Source organism: Sminthopsis crassicaudata, chromosome 2 (assembly GCF_048593235.1).
Source record: "Sminthopsis crassicaudata isolate SCR6 chromosome 2, ASM4859323v1, whole genome shotgun sequence".
Lineage (NCBI taxonomy): Eukaryota > Metazoa > Chordata > Mammalia > Dasyuromorphia > Dasyuridae > Sminthopsis > Sminthopsis crassicaudata.
The window spans coordinates 287,371,869-287,388,641 of record NC_133618.1 but is presented as its reverse complement, the minus strand read 5'-3'; the positions used below and the strand labels follow the sequence as shown (position 1 = coordinate 287,388,641).

The 16,773-nt window shown below is 37.6% G+C and overlaps 1 protein-coding gene across 4 annotated transcripts in view; it reads right to left on the bottom strand.

Annotated features, from left to right (window-relative positions):
* STXBP6 (syntaxin binding protein 6) overlaps window positions 1-9,367 on the bottom strand; it is a 339,987-nt gene extending 330,620 nt beyond the window's left edge. The window contains exon 1 of one of the 4 annotated variants that reach the window (XM_074289615.1): window positions 9,052-9,367. The gene's annotated coding sequence lies outside the window, so the exon portion shown is untranslated. Of the gene's footprint in view, window positions 1-8,374; window positions 8,610-9,051 lie in introns of those variants that run through there. The other 3 variants (XM_074289614.1, XM_074289608.1, XM_074289611.1) reach the window with 3 other exon arrangements.
* Between the last annotated feature and the right edge of the window lie 7,406 nt (window positions 9,368-16,773).

The window sequence follows — 16,773 nt, the reverse complement described above, 5'->3', positions numbered from 1 at the left end:
GACAACCAGATCCCTGGAAGGGCAGAATGAGGTCAGGATTCATCCACCCCTGAAAAGTGCAGGCCTGAGGTGAGATGATCTCCAGGCCAGTGCAGAAGAAGGGGATCCAGAAGCATCACTCCCCAGACCCGACAGCCAGCTTATGCTGCAAGCTTGTCACTCACTGTTAGTATGGGCATGCCTAGTTTCTGTCTCAGACAACAGCTATTTCCAGATACAAATAAAAGCCAGGTTTTTGTTTTTTAAACAAGAGCAAGAACTCAAACAGGAAAATCTCACTGATTTCCCACTTGTGATGTCCCAAGCCAGGTTGTTACAGTTGCTGCTGTTCATCATCTCAGTCATATATATCTGACTCTTTGTGACTCTATTAGGGGTTTTCTTGGCAGAGATACTAGAGTCATTTACTATTTCCTTCTTAGTTCATTTTATAGATAAGGAATTAATGCAAACAAGATTAAGTGACACAGTCAGTGTTTGAGGCCAGATTTGAATTCAGGAAAAAGCACTCCATTAAAGAGGTCTTGACTATCAAAGCTGCATTGGGCATGGAGGGGGCTGTAGGAGACACAGCTGAAAGAACGTTAGATTTGGAGTCAAAAGACCCAAGTTCAAATCCCATCTCTGCAACTTATTACAACCTATCTGATCTGAGATAAATTATTTAATCTCTTTGAACCTGTTTCTTCATCTGTGAAAGGAGGAAAGCATACAAAAGATCAGTGATTCTGAAAGTGTTGTCTAGAGAATTCTGGAGGGGGTGGGAGGAATCTCTAAAATTCTTTTAGAGATCTACAAATTCAAAATTAGTTTTTCTTTCTAATATGGTAAATATCTATAAATATAACCCACATAAAAAATCTTTGGATAGATCCTCAATAATTTTTAATAGCATAAAGATACTGAGAAAAAAACTTGAGAACCACTGGAATAGATGACTTCTAAAGTCTGTTCCAGTTTTATTGTCTATATAACTAAAAGGAAAATATATGGAATAGGAGACTCAGAGGATCTCACTTATATGGACACAATCTGATCTATTTATCAAGTAGGCAGCAAGATCACTTGCTGTAACAGAGAACTGGATTGGAATTAGAGGCTTGGAATGTATGCAACAAAAAGAGATGGATAAAAGGGTTGCCAAGAAGCAATAAGATCATGATTGAGCTGGAGAGAAAAGTAATAACTACCATAAAGTTTGCATAATGGTTTCTAAAGCACTTTCCTCAAAGCAACCCAGTGAAATATCTCCATTTTAAGTAGGAAGAAACAGATTAAGAGGTTATATGAATTGTCAATGATCACATAATTTAGTAAAAGAGAAAGCTAGATTCAAAATTTGTCAGAGGTCTTCCAAATCCCCACAATGGATAATCTATTCAATTCAACTCAAGCATTTATTGATCACCTACTACTGTGCTACTACAGTGCTTCACTTTATTGTGCTTCAGATATTGCATTTTTTGACAAATTGAAAGTTTGTAGCAGCTTTGCCTTGAGTCTATGGCACCATTTTTCCAACAGCATCTGTTTCCATTAATATGTTCTCTGAATCACATTTTGATAATACTTGCAATTATCAAAAAATGTACAACAATGTACATGAATGTGTAAAATTTTCATCATTATTATATTTATTATGGTGATCTGTGATGTTACTAATGTAGTTGTTTTAGGACAACATGAACTATGCCCATATGAGACAGTGAACTTAATTAGTAAATGTTTCGTGTGCTCTGATTGCTGTTCTGATTTCTGTTCCTCATTTCTCTACCTTTCTTCAGGCTTCACTATTCCAGGAGTTACAACAATATTGAATTTAAGCCAATTAATAAGTGTTCAAGTGAAAGGAAGACTCCACTGATGCAGCAAACTTCATTATTGTCCTATTTTAAGAAACTGCCACAACCACTCCATCCTTCAGCAACTATCACCCGGATAAGTCAGCAGCCACCAATACTGTGGTAAATCCCTCTACCAGCAAAAAAAAAAAAAAAAAAAAATCACTTAAAGCTCAAGTGATGCTCAGTATTTTTAGCAACAAGGTATTTTTTAATTTAGATATGTATATTTTTAAAGGACATAATACTACTGCATACAGTCCAAATTTTATATGCATTGGGAAACCAAAAGCTTTGTGTGACTTACTTTACTGCAATATCATTTTTGGGAGGTAGTCTGGAACCAATCCACACTATCTCCAAGATATGCCTACAGATAATACACAGAGATAGGTGCTGAGATACAAAGGGAGAAAAAAGAATGTTAATCCTGTCTCAAATAATTTACTAAGGGTTGGGAATGAGAAGGAGAGAAAACATGTACAAAGATAAGTAAAACCACAAGGTAGGTTCTAGAAGCAAAGAATATAATTAGTAGGGAAAGCTGGGAGAGGGAAGAGGAAAAGTAGGAGATATGCTAGAACTATGCTTTGAAGGAAGAGAGGAATTGACTTAGAAGTAAAAATACCTGGCCTGCAATCCTACTTCAAGTCCTAGCTAAGGGCAATCACTTAATTTTTCTGAAGCTTAGATTCCTCATCTGTAAAATGGGAGTAATAAACAGCACCATCCTCCCAGAACTGTTGTGAGGATCAAATAAGGTAATATATGTACAGCACTTTGTAAAACTTAAAAGTGCTATCTCAAGAGTCACCTAGAACAATTATTGCTATAAATGGTCAGCAATGAAGAGGACACATTGTAAGAAAATCCAGAGGAGGGGGCAGCTAGGTGGTGCAGCGGATAGAGCACCAGCCCTGAATTCAGGAGGACCCGAGTTCAAATGTGGTCTCAGACACTTAACACTTCCTGGGCAAGTCACTTAACCCCAGCTTCAGGGGGGGGAAAAATTCAGAGGAAATAACAACAAAAGGAATTAAGATTTAAAAAAAAAAAAAAACAATAATTATGAAATGACATAAAACCTCTTTATCTGAAAGAAAAGGAATGAGCAAAGAAAAAGAACATCTCACAATAATTTAATTTACTACATTATAATTATTACAAATATTTCAATTATTAATTACATTTTAATTGTATTTGAATTTTTTTTAATTAGAAAGGGACAACATTGCATCATGAAGAGAAAATTAGTCTTGGAATCAAAAAGTCTCAAGTTCAAGACCTATCTCTGAGCCCATTGAATAACTATTTATGTGGCCCAGAGTCACCCAGTTACTTCTCAGTGCCCCCTTCTTGAAGGATAAATTGCAGTGCAGCTGCTTGTCTGCATGTGGAGAGGAAATGTCCTACACTAGAGCAATCAGAGGAACCATTAAAACACTTTTTAGGGTATATATACATATGTATTAACACATATTGTATACATATACTAACTATATACAAGCAGGAAAAGCCTATGGACTCCTCAGAATATTTTAAATGAATAAAATAAGATACATAGAATTACAAAGAAAACCAATGTTAAAATATAGATGTAATTTGTGTCCCATCCAAGTGCAATGTATTCCTGAAATCTATCCAAAGACTTTGGATAAAAATCTTTGGAACAAGATAAGGAAAATGGTATTTGTCATTTTAGGTCTGAATAAATGTGTGTGTGTGTGTGTGTGTGTGTGTGTGTGTGAGAACATCTGTGTGTATGTATATGCATATACACACATACATACAACCTGATTCTATGTTTATTTATTTATTTATTTATCTATTTATCTCTTTCAAAGAGTTCTCATTTTAGGGGTATGGCATAAAAGACCAGCATAGTATTGTCTTTTATTCCCAGAAGGAAAACATAATTGGCCTTTTACCAAATCTAAGTCAAGGTATCTGTGGGGAAGGTTTAAAAATTATACTATCTCCTTAACTTCTAGTGGCAGCTCAGAATACACCCTATTAACACATGGGATTTGAATTATTACAAAATGAAGTACCTGCAAATCAGAGAGCCATATTCTTTGATGTTAAAATGATACTTTTATAAAACTTAATACTAAAATATGTCCCTCATTGCCCTTATGAGGCAGCTATGTGATACATTGTTTAGACAGTTGGACCTAGAATCAAGAGGATCTGAGTTCAAATTCACCTCAAACTCTCCCTAGGTGTGTGACTTTGGACAAGTTATTTAACCTGTTAGTTCTAGTTTCCTCAATTATAAAATGAGGATAATAATACTTTGCAAGATTAGTGTGAGATCTTAATGAAATATTTGCAAAGCATCTAGCCCAGTAAAACACAGTAGGTGCCATAAAAATGCTAGCTCTTATCATCATCATCATCATTTCCCTATGTACTGTGCTCTGAGCAGCTATCTTGTTTGTCCTTATCCCCAGCTCTCTCTTCTTTTCAGATATTAGAGAAATCAGGAAAATGCTTAAACATTGGTAAAGTCAAATGAAAATCATTGATCTGTTCAAGTTTCAGTATTAAAAAGCCAGGTCAAAACAAGCAGTTCAAACATTCCCCAAGTTCATTCACTATATTTATAATATTCTTCAGGTGGCTATATTATATGTATATAAATATATACATATATATGTTTATATATATTTAAATAATCACAAAAGTGTGAAACAATCTACTGGATCATCCTGGTCCTCTAAAGAAAAGATAAACAATTGATAATATGCACTGGGAAAAAAGCAACATCCAGTTTGCTTTGGGAACTCCACAATCTCAAAAGTCAAAATAGCAATTCACAATTACTCTTCACTATCACCAAATGTCTTTGGATCTCTCCTAGCATAGCTAACAAGTAGATCCACAAGACTTATTTAAAGCTAGTTAAGTTCACACCCAAAAGAACTACTGGCTATATCAAACCTAACTCTATACCTGAAACAGCATATACTGCTCATCTTACTCCAGGGGTTCTTAATCTGGGGCCCATATATAGATTTCAGAGAATTCCTTCAATTTGGAAGAGAAACAGCTTATTTCTTTATTCCAGTAACAGGTCCCATTTGTAATCCTATATACTTTACGTTTTGTATTTTAAAACAATGCTTAGCACAATTCCTCACATTAGTAGGTGGTTAATAAAGACTTCCTGATTTCTTGACAGTCTAAAAAGGAGACCATAAGTTTCAAAGGGATTCACAATACCAAAAAATGTTAAGAAACCCAACTCTATTCTCTTCCTTCAGCAGAAATAGGAATCTAAACTATAAAAACTTAGCAGCAAATAAATAATATGTCCTTAGTGAAATAGCCTTTGAAATCTACAAAGCTGACAAACCATTAACAAATCTCCCAAAGTTCTATCTTTCTGCTCCCTGATAGATAGATAGCTAAGGGAGATTAGATCCTTATATTATTATCAAGGCACCATTAACTTATATAAAGAAAAAGACCTACTTAGATTCCAACTGATATATAAGACTACAGAATTTAAAGCTGCAATGAGACCTTCATCAGGTCATTTAGTCCAGCTTACAGATGAAGAAACTGAGGCTTTCAAAGATTAAGTCACCCTAAGGGTTCTTCTCATATTTTCTGTCAGAAAGGATGTACTTGGATCTACTTAGATCTTTCAAGAACAAAGGGCAAGTTTCCTATTTAGAGAAGGTACCACATTAAATTCTTGTGAAACCTGCTCTGAAGTGTTATTGTTCTTTTAAACAGGTAAGATTCTTTTGCCTAGACTCTGGAGATTCCAGAGAAGAATCTAAAAACAGCAGAGAAATTTGATGGAGCAAAGCATTAATAAGAGACTTTGCTAGAGAGATCTAGGAACTCGAGGCCAGCGTGAGGCCAAGATTTCACTACTTGGAAGGAAGAAAGGAGATTTCCATTTCCTACTGGGGAACTAATACACTTTGAGAACATCAACATAGTATTTATTTATATAGAGTAGACTGCTGTTGTCATCAGAGTGGCTACATAGCAAAGAATTACTTGACCAACTTTTCTAAATCATTTGCTCCTGTCACAGTGAATTCTTGTACCAACTTAGGAGGAGGAAGGATTGTCCCAGTACTCAATTCAATGTAACTAACATTTATCAAGTACAAAGCACTATGATAGCTACAGGAGATAAGAAAAGAAAGACCCCTGCCCTCAAAAAGTTTGTTCTACTATAGAAAGGGGATACAAATTATTAAATACAAAGTACACATAAAGTTATACAGTGTAATTTCTCAATGTATAACAGTTAGGGATATCAGAAAAAATACCTATTACAGAGATGCTAAGCATGAAGATAGGTAAGGACTTCATTTCAGACATTGGGGAATGGAGGGGGAGAAAGGGAGAAGGGTGACCAATACTGTCTAGAATTGAGAGTGTAAACGACTAAAAAAAAAACTAATGAAAAAATGGAAAGGTAAATTAAAGGTGATTATAAGTCTTTAAATTCTAGGCCTGGAAACAATAGAAAGCCACTGAGAAGTTTTATTTAAAAGGTATAGCATGGTCAAATCTGTGTTTTAGGAATATCAGTTAGGCAACTGTTGTAGGGAAGGTGTTGGAAAAGGGCCAGGGAATGGAAACAGAGAGACAAAGGCTTTGAGGTAAACAAATTCATATTTAGAATCACAGAATCTATTCTAGGTCTAGAATCATGCCACTGTCATCTCCCATTCCTCCCTGGGTATAAAGATGAGAAAAATATGCAATAAATATTAAATGACTTGCGCAAGATCACACTTGCAGTAAATAGGAATCATTACTGAGATCTGAGGGGAAATCCATTCTTCACACCTGTCTTCCCAAACAATGCACTGCTTTTATTTGCCACACTTGTCAATTAATTCAACAAGCATTTACTAAGTGCCTATTTGAAAGTCACCTTGTTAGAGATTAAACATACAATCAAAAAATAAAACTACCACCTCAGTTCTTGCCCTCTAGAATGTTACTTTCTACAGTCTTAGCTTCTTGCTAATACCTGTCACTTATTAATAATCTTTAAAGATGAAAGAATTACCAGTAGTTTCACTTAGAAATCAGGCCCTAAGTATAAATTCAACCTCCCTTTTAAGCAGAAGAAAGCACTGGACACAGATACTGAAAAGGGACATCAATTATTACTTGTCCCAAGTGAATGCTCTTCCTTTCCTCTTAAGGCCCAAGCGTAAGCCTGGAGCTGCCTAGGAAGATGAGGTATGTAGTTTCTCAAATGGTCCAGTTAGCTTCATTGATGGCCTAAGTGGTCCTTTGTGACTGCCTCAGATCTATCCTCCTCCTCAAAATAAGGGTAAAGATGCTAGCAACAAACTTGCTCTGAAGATGCAAGAAGAAAGAGGACATAAAGGATGAGAAGCTGCATTTTTAAAGAAGAGTTTTTCTTATTGTCTACAAAAAGGCCACAGTAAATTAAACTCTTCAGGTCTTAAGGATGGAATACATGTACCAGTTACCAATTCCTTGCAAATAAATAGTCATGACTTAAGGATTATCTGAAAAATAACCTGGGAAGCTAAAAGAAACACCGAGAAAATTCAAAAGCTTTGAGTTTTCCATGGCCAAGTAATATTTATAGTTTGTTAATCTGTTTTCACAAAAAGCCAGAGTTTCTGAACTTAGGCAAAAAGTACAAATTAATACTGCAGAGCTCTGAAGGGACCCAGTGGTAGGAGTCTGGAAACTGCGTGACCCTTCCAATTTCACTCCATGCCTCCCAAAATACAAAACAAGAAGCCAGCAGCAATCTGATTTATAAGCCCTATTAAGTGTGACATTTTAAAGTCATGTGTGTCTCTTTAAAAATTTCACTCACAAACCTCAACAAGCTAAGGTGTTGAGCCAAAAAAAAAAAAAGCATATTTCTAGCCTGCATAATCATTTCTGGAATGATTCCCACCAGCAGCCTCAAAGTCGAATAGCAGTTCGCTGATCTCAACCCAAGCTTTTTCATTGCCTGGATAATGACGGTGATGATCCTTAGGCACGAAAACCACCAAACTCAAAACAAGAAGTGGAAAAACTCCAGCCAAGAAATCCCAAGCATCCTCCACACACCTGCATTTCACAAAATGCCATTCCCAGCGTCCCGGGATGGTCAGGACTCACAACTGGGGGGCCTTGTGCTTTGGGTAAGCCCACTTATTACTAGTCCATCCCGCCTAGCCCCAACGGGAAGATAAAAATAGGAAGAGGAGAGCTATGGAATCTCTCCACCCCCAATGACCTAGAGCTGAAGTCAAGAACAGATACCCATTTGTTCAACTCCTGGAGCAACTGTAAGTCATCCCTAACTCTCACTGAGGCCCTTCCTTCCAACCCTCCTCCAGTCTTTTCCTCTCTGGAATGTGCTTCCATCGAGAGGCCATGGGGGAGAGGGGAAAATGCTATAGGCAAGAACGGCAAGGAACTCTGATCCACCCCAAACTAACCACGTTTCCCCTTCTTTCAGTCCCACTCATAGGGAAGTCTGGTTTCTGGCAGGCACCCAAGCCGGAGCAGGCGCTCACCACAGTAAACTCAAAACGCCAATAGCCTCCAGCCAGATCAGAAGAGGGACCCAAAAGCAAATGCCCCAGGGCAGGGGAGAAGCATCCGTCGGCAGTTTGGCAGGAAAGATTCTCCAGGAGGATCCCAGATCCGGGCTTAAGTGAGAATTTCATTCTCTAGGTAGAAATTACTAATTTCTCAGTCCATGCTCCAGCGGAGCCTAACCCATTTAGCTCGCCCACTTTTCGTGACCTCAGAAGCAACACCCTTCCTCCCTCTGGGAAAAGAGGGGATCCTCTCCTGGAAAAGAGGGGAGGAAAAGAATCCCTCCATAACTTTCTCTTTAAAATTAAAAAACCAAACAAACAAACAAACAAAAAACGCTCTTTTTCCTAACCAGTCCACCTATGCACATCAGGATTTACTACTGAGGGAAGAAATGGGGATAGGGAGAGGTACCCTCTCAATCTGCACTGAGCAACTGAGATGTCCTGGATGGAAAGTCCCCCTCCACCACTGCCTGCAAACTTAAGAGCATCTTGCTTGCATTCAGCAGCGCTGCAGCCCCCTCCCCAAAGGAGCCTCAACTGAGCAGAGCGGGCAGCTCCTTAAAAGTCGGCGTTGCAATTGCATCCACCCTTTTCTCCCTTCACTAGTCCCTCAGTTTCTTCTCTCCTCCCCACTCCTGAGCCTCTACCTTGTAACGCCGCTCGGGCTCCCAGAGGTACAAGTGCGCCGCACGCGCCCCAGCTCCGGTCGCCTCTGTCCTTAAGGTTTATCCCTCGCGGGGTACTGGGCTCCAGCAGGGAAGGCTCGCTCCGGCCAGGACTGGCTCCTCCGCTCGGGTTCCTTCTCCCGCGCGCGCAGCTAGGGAGGAGTGAGGGGGGAAAACTCCCGGCAACTCCAACTCCAGTCACTGGGGCTCCAGCTGCAGCCGCCCGCCAGCCGCGGAGTGCAAACGCTTGTAATGCAAACCTGCCCCCGCTGGCCGACTCTGAGCATGCCCAGTTGGGCCGCCAACTACAGCTACCTTGCTCGGGGCAAAAGGCTGAGGCGAGTCCTTCACCCTCCTACGAGACCCTCGGCGAAGTAGAGAGAGAGGCGGGGAGGGGGGAGGCATCTGGGTGAGAATACGGCTGGATTTAGAGCCTAGGTCGGGCTGGGACGGTCCCTGGTGGACTTCTGGAAAGGGTAAATGGCAAAAATGGGTAAACGTGGGTGGGGTGAAGAATTTCGCAAGTTTTATCCCGCGTGGAAGACTAAAGAGGTTTCTGTTTTAGGTGTTGGTATTGTTTTATTTATTTATTTATTTTGTTAAATCTACGCCTAAGGTTCCAATGGGGTGGAAAACCGGGAACAAGCCCTAGGCAAAGGGAAAGTAATGCACACCAGTGGGTGAGGCTTTATTCCGTGGCATTCTCCCTGTTATACAACGTTAAAATAACATTGTTTGTTTTTTTAATCACACAGTGAGTCGGAAGAGCAGTTTTCCTGAGAAATCGAGGTGTGCCCCACCTGTAATATGTGACATGATGAAGTACTGAAGAATCAGAAAACTGTGTGACCTTGATGGAATAACAATCCCTCTAGGCCATAGTTTTCCTCAGCAAAATTCGGAATGACAGGAAGCAGTCTTACTTTAAGGAATGTTTGGAGGTTGGGGGAAAAGATGAAAGGGTCTTGAAAAACCTAAAGGAATCAGCATTTTTAAAAATCTGATGATGTAGAAATCTGATATATATATATATATATATATATATATACATACATATACGTATGTATGTATATATATACATACATATATGTATGTATGTATGTATATATATATACATACATATATGTATGTATGTATGTATATATAATGATAAAATTATAAGAATGATCAGTAAAGCGGTGGCTCTGCTTGCTGTTTTAGGAAAAAGAAAAAAAAAAAAACGTCATCAAGCACATCCTTTAAATATAGCAATTTCTTCCGAAGCATTTAATAAACGATTTAATAGGGAAAGAGAGGGAGGGGGAGAGAGAAAGAGGGAGGAGAGACAGACAGACTCAATTTCTAATCAACTTTGGAACAGCTCCTTCCACTATGTAAGCACTAGTCCTCTAGCACTTTTTAACATCTTAAAAAATAATAATAATAATGATTTCATCCTGCTTTTCTTCTTTCTTTGTCCATTTTTCCAACTCTAGTTAGCACAATATTTACTCCTCATTCCAGGTGTTGCCATATTCTTTTCTATCAATCATTTCTTCATTTACTTGGAATCAACTCAGTTCATTGCAGCTGTTGCTACCTTAGCAATGTCTCCAAGACCTTTGAAGGCCATTAAGGCCAGTGATGGTTTTTAATTCATTGAGGATGAACCTGAGGCTCAAAGAGTAGAAAGGACTTGGATTCTAATTACACAGCTCATCAGTGTCAAAGGCAGGACAATTTTTATATGTATAATACCCCCTTACATCCCTTAGGATCATGAAATGTTAATAATTATTGTAATATTGAAAATGGAGGGAACAGAAGCAAGTGTTGGTGAGTAAAATATATTTAAAACATATAGCACCTGAGCAGTTTAGTTTATATAAATGTAGCACAGAATGACTTACATGTATATAGCAGTTCCCTCATTTAGTCCTCAAAATTCCATAAATGAGAATAGCTAATACATATATAGCACTTTACAATTTGCAAAGTGCTTTATATATGTTATCTCATTTGATCCTTGAAACAACTCTGTGAAGTAAATGCTACTATTTTACAGAAGAGGAAAGAGGTTGAAAGAGATGTTATGACCTATCCAAAGTCACACAATGAGGATGTGAAGTAGATGAAGCAAGTATGATTATCCCCATTTTATAAGTAAAGAAATTGGTTCAGGAATGTTAGGTAATCCTTGTTCCAGGACTCCAAAACCTAGGCCTACATGAACCTGATTCAACCTTGAATTCTACCCTCAAATCACTTTCTTTGGATCATATTGCCCATGTTCAGAGGAAATGTCACAATATAATTCTTAGAATAATGCTCATGTCTAGTATGAGAAATCAGGTTCCAAGATCCCATCAAGTTCACTATATATATAGTAGAAGAAAGCCTTTATTATATCTCACAGAAATTGCAAAAAACTCAGAAAGTACTAAAAAAATGTCTCATGCAGAAGCTGCTGAGTTCTAACTTTACTTAGGCTTTTCCAGTGCTCCAAACTCTGTGGTTTAGACTCCTCTCAAAAAGGAAAAGATTTGGGGATTTCAAGTTAAATTCCCTTATAATTTAGTGAGTTACAATAATTTCCCCAATGACCTCTATAAGTAACTAGCATTATGAAACTAAAATGTATAGCTCTTTCCCCTGAAAGGGAAACTTATTTGTAGTTGTTAGACAGATAAACTCCTATCAGACCAATTGATGAGGTTTAGATTTGGGGTACCCAAATGAAATTGAGGTCTAGTGGCAGGTTTGGGGTACAGGGAGTCAAATAGAGCTCCCCTGCAATGCCTTTGGATTTGGCGCAAGAATAGGGAGTTAAATGAGGTCTAGCAGTGGTGCAAGAGTCCCCTGTAAAGGAATTTACAGACCTTAAAACCTAGATTGATAAAAGAGGTTTATTATGGAGTTTGGAAGTAAGGTTAAAGTCTAATTAAGGAAAGGTGAAGGTTAAAAGTAAGAGGGCCCTGGAAACAGGATTCCAGTGGGCAGAGAATCCTTGAGGTGCCAGGCATGGTTCTGGCATGTTTAGACCTTCTGCAAAGAGAGGATTCCAGCTTGGCTCTTTAATAATGAGAGATTTAGCTAAAGGGGTCTGTGAGTGGAGTCCCAAGTGGGCTCAGATCTGATGGGGGCTGGGGAACTAGGACAGGCCTGGATCATCTATTGGAATTCAAAGGGATGCTTTTGACCAAGATTTGTGAATCAAAAATCCTAGCTTCTTGAATTGATAATGCATCAGCTAGGAGGGGTTGGGAATCAGAAAGGAATAAATCAATCTGAAAGAACTAGTTTCTTTTTTTTTTTAATTTTTAAATTTTAAATTTTAATTATTTATTATTAATATTATTTTTATTATTGTAGCTTTTTATTTACAAGATACATGCATGGGTAATTTTACAGCATTTATGATTGCCAAACCTTTTGTTCCAATTTTTCCCCTCCTTCCCCCCACCTCCTCCCCCAGATGGCAGGTTGACATGTTACATATGTTAAAGTATAAATTAAATACAATATATGTATACATGTCCATACAGTTATTTTGCTGTACAAAAAGAATCGGACTTTGAAATAGAGTACAATTAGCCTGTGAAGGAAATAAAAAATACAGCAGAAAAAAAATAGAGGGATTGGGAATTCGTAGTCATAGTCATATGTCATATGTCATAGTTCACATAGTTCATAGTCATAGTTCATAGTCATCTCCCAGAGTTCTTTTGCTTGCTGTAACTGGTTCAGTTCATTACTGCTCTATTGGAACTGATTTGGTTCATCTCATTGTTGGAAAGGGCCACGTCTATCAGAACTGATCATCATATAGTATTGTTGTTGAAGTATATAATGGTCTCCTGGTTCTGCTCATTTCACTCAGCATCAGTTCATGTAAATCTCTCCAGGCCTTTCTGAAATCATCCTGTTGGTCATTTCTTATAGAATAATAGTATTCCATAATATTCATATGCCACAATTTATTCAGCCATTCTCTAATTGTTGGGCATTCACTCGGTTTCCAGTTTCTGGTCACTACAAAAAGGGCTGCCACAAACATTCTTGCACATACAGATCCCTTTCCCTTCTTTAATATATCTTTAGGATATAAGCCCAGTAGTAACACTGCTGGATCAAAGGGTATGCACAGTTTGATAACTTTTTGAGCGTAGTTCCAAATCGCTCTCCAGAATGGCTGGATGTATTCACAATTCCCCCAACAATGTATCAGTGGAAAGGATTAGTTTCTTAAAGGGTTCACAACCTGCATCACTATTACTATCTAAATCACCTTTAATAAGCATGAAAGTTAAATATGTCATTTGGTCCTCCATAGTGTGACATTTTGAAGGATTTGGAGGGGAACAATATCTATAGGTTAGGCTAATTCTTTATCAAGAAAGCATTAACAGTGTCCTCCAGATTTAATTAGTAAATCTGCTAAAGCAAATGTTGTTGATGAACCTTTCTGGAGGTCTAAGAACAAAAGCCATTCTACAAGGAGTATCTCAGCCAACAAGGGCAACACATAAGTAAGGAAGCTGTACTCAACTAAGGGTTCTTTCCTCTAGGTTATAATGAAATGACTGCTTTGGTTAGCTGTTACAAGAGTCCCATTTTATTCAAAACCTGAAGCACCAAATCAACTTGAATCTATTAACAGGGGACTATGTGCAATTTTTTTATATTTTTCAGTCTCCAAGAGATTGCTGCTGCCTGAGAAATCCTTTTCTTTCTCTAGAAAGTATGGTCCCATACAGAGATCCAAAGCAATCCCAATAGACTTTGGGCAGAAAATGCCATCTGCATCTAGAAAAAGAACTAAGGAGACTGATTGTAAATCAAACACATGCTATGTTTACTTTTTTCTGTTTTTTTGTGTTTTTTTTTTCTCTAACCCATAGTTTTTCCCTTTTGCTCTGATTTTTTTCTCTCCCAACATGATTCATAATGTGTATTAAAAATAAGTAAATTTACCAGAAAAAAGTGGGGTCCCAGAATCCTAAAACTTTGAGTTGCAGTTGAATATCCCCCAAAACCCATGAACCTCTCTTTTTTCTCCAGAAAAATGGATTCCAGGATCATGCTTCCTGGGAATGCATTGCTCTCCTCTCCTCTCCACTACCCAGGAGGCTCGGGTTGACAAACTCTTGACACTTTTCCAAAAACCTCCCCAAAGCACACATCCCATCCCCAGCTGTAATGAAGGTTAGAGTAAGTATGTGTCTTTCTCTGGCCTCTTCAGGGCTGGGTTCTGGAATTCAAAAACTTTCCTAATGGGCTTTTGGAAGCTACTAATGACTTCCTTGAGGCACAGTCATATGGAAATTATATATTCTCTTTCAATAGCCATCTAAGAGCACTGGATGTGGAGTTCAAATCCTATTGCTGACATTTACTGTGTGACCCTAGTCAAGTTACTTACACTGCATCAGCTTCTGTGTCCTCAATTAAGTTTAGGAAAATAATAAAAAAAGTTTTTTTTGCTTTGTAAAATGAAAATAGTAAAAACATGTACCTCCTACGTGTAAAATACTTTGTAAACCTTAAAAACACTTTATAAGTGCTAATTATTGTTATTATTAATAATACTTATCTTCCTAGCCCCCAGGGTTGCATTGCTACAACTTAATACTGCTACCCTTAGATATGTCTTAAAAAAAAAAAAAAAAGCTATGGGGGAGGGGCAAATGGGGAAGACTATGATTGACCAGTTCCCTTTTACACATTAGCACAGATGGAGGGGCCCCCATAGTCAGAAACAACGAATTTATTTTCAGTTCCCAAAACTAATCTTCTGCAAGGAACCACCGAGCATGCTCATACCATCCATATGAAGAAATATTTTTTTAAAAGACACCTCAAAAGGCTCATAAAATAGGTTTATCAAGAGGATCAAGAAATTTCCCTGATTCATTCCCTACAGAAGAAACCAGCAAATAAGAAACTAGAGCTCAAATCTCTCAATTCTCAGTCCAGGGCTCTTTCTATGACCCCCAAAAAAGACAAAATAGAAACAGGAGTTTTGACTTTATTTTAACCAGACCTCTGAATTCATTGGTATAAGGAACTTGGAATTCTTTATGCAGATCTTCACCTGTAAGGTGGAAACTTAACCATTTTTAAAGCACAGACAAGACTTAACCTCAGATGTTTCTGACTCTGAGATCCTCCTTCATTATCCAGTGGTTCCCACTTATTAGTTCATAGCCCCAAGAGAGTAGCTACAATGGTCAAGCAGTTCATGCTAAAAACTTTTTAAATGTTCACTTAAGAAGTAAATGATTGTAAAGAGCATTATGAATAGTATATTAAATTTCTTTGAGATTCCTTTGAGATGCATTCAGAACACTTAACATTATAACAAGCAGCCCTCTTGTCACCAAAGAAATTACAAATTCCTTGAGACCAGGAGCTGTGTTTTGCCTCTTTCTATATTGCCTGCAGTGGCTGGCACTCAGTAGGACTTAATAAATGTTTATTAAATGAATGAGTAGTAAGTTAGTGATTAGAGGGCCAAATCTACTCATCTTTTCTGAGAAATAATAAAGAATAGATTTTATTTTGTTTGAATGCTGACAATGGCAGCATTCTAGAGAAGAAAAGAACAATCAGTTTTATTCCACCTCATGATAAAAGGAAAAATCATGGAGTGGAGAACTGTGGGCCACAAGACAAAAACCTATTTCTGAATTTCTGAGGATAAAACAGGATAAGAGAACATTAGGTTCAGATATTACTGTTCTAATCTCAAATTGTTCACTGTCTACCCCAATTTTAAAAAAATGCACAGATTTCAGTTTTCTGTGGTACTTGAGGACTATAAAAGGAAATGCTGTATAGATAATACATGGGGGAAATTGATGTGAATATGTTTAATTAAAACCAGGGGATTGGCCTTAGTTTATAATCACATAATTATTTTCATCAACAACTCTTGTGTGATGACATCATCAATCACATCCCATCCTCCACACCAGTAAAGAAGTGTTAAAAACTAAAATAAAAACCTTTAATAAAAAAAAAAAATAGAAAAAGTAGTCAGTTGCATTTGAAACTATTTGAATTTGGTATCTTGCCTTTATATAAGAGAGATGGGCAGATCACAAATCACCAAGGAGTTACTGTGTTCTACAAGTTCTCTATAAATTGGTTGCTCAGGACACAGGACTATTATTTCTCCATAGAAACAATGTTATGAAGGATGATGATGATTCCAGTCCAGTTCACAAATAAAGTACTAGAACTAACTGTATCTGGATCCAGGGAATAATGTGTCATTCAGTAAAAAAAAAAAAAAAAAAAAAAAGTATTGAATGCATCCTCTCCTTTCTTACCAAAAGTAACTATAATTAGCAGAAGGTATTCCTATTCCCAAAGCATTTATTGAAACATAAATGATTTGAAATCACAAAAGAAATGCCTATGTGCCATAAACAGTACAATTTCCTGGTACTCAAAATATGTTCATTAATAAAACATATTTAAAAGTGTTACTTATTGTATTGTAACACTTTTATGTGAACCTAATAGGACACCCTATCTTTGCTATTCCTAGTCCTAGTTTGGAACTCTGCTCTGGACAAAACTTGAAAATAGGTGAAAGACTATCTTTAGCATCACTCCACTTTGTTTCATGAATCCCTCTCCTATGCATGCTACTCTAAGGCTCTATACAGCAGTTTACTCAGGTTTTCCTTACCCATTCCTCTACCTACCCAAATACTC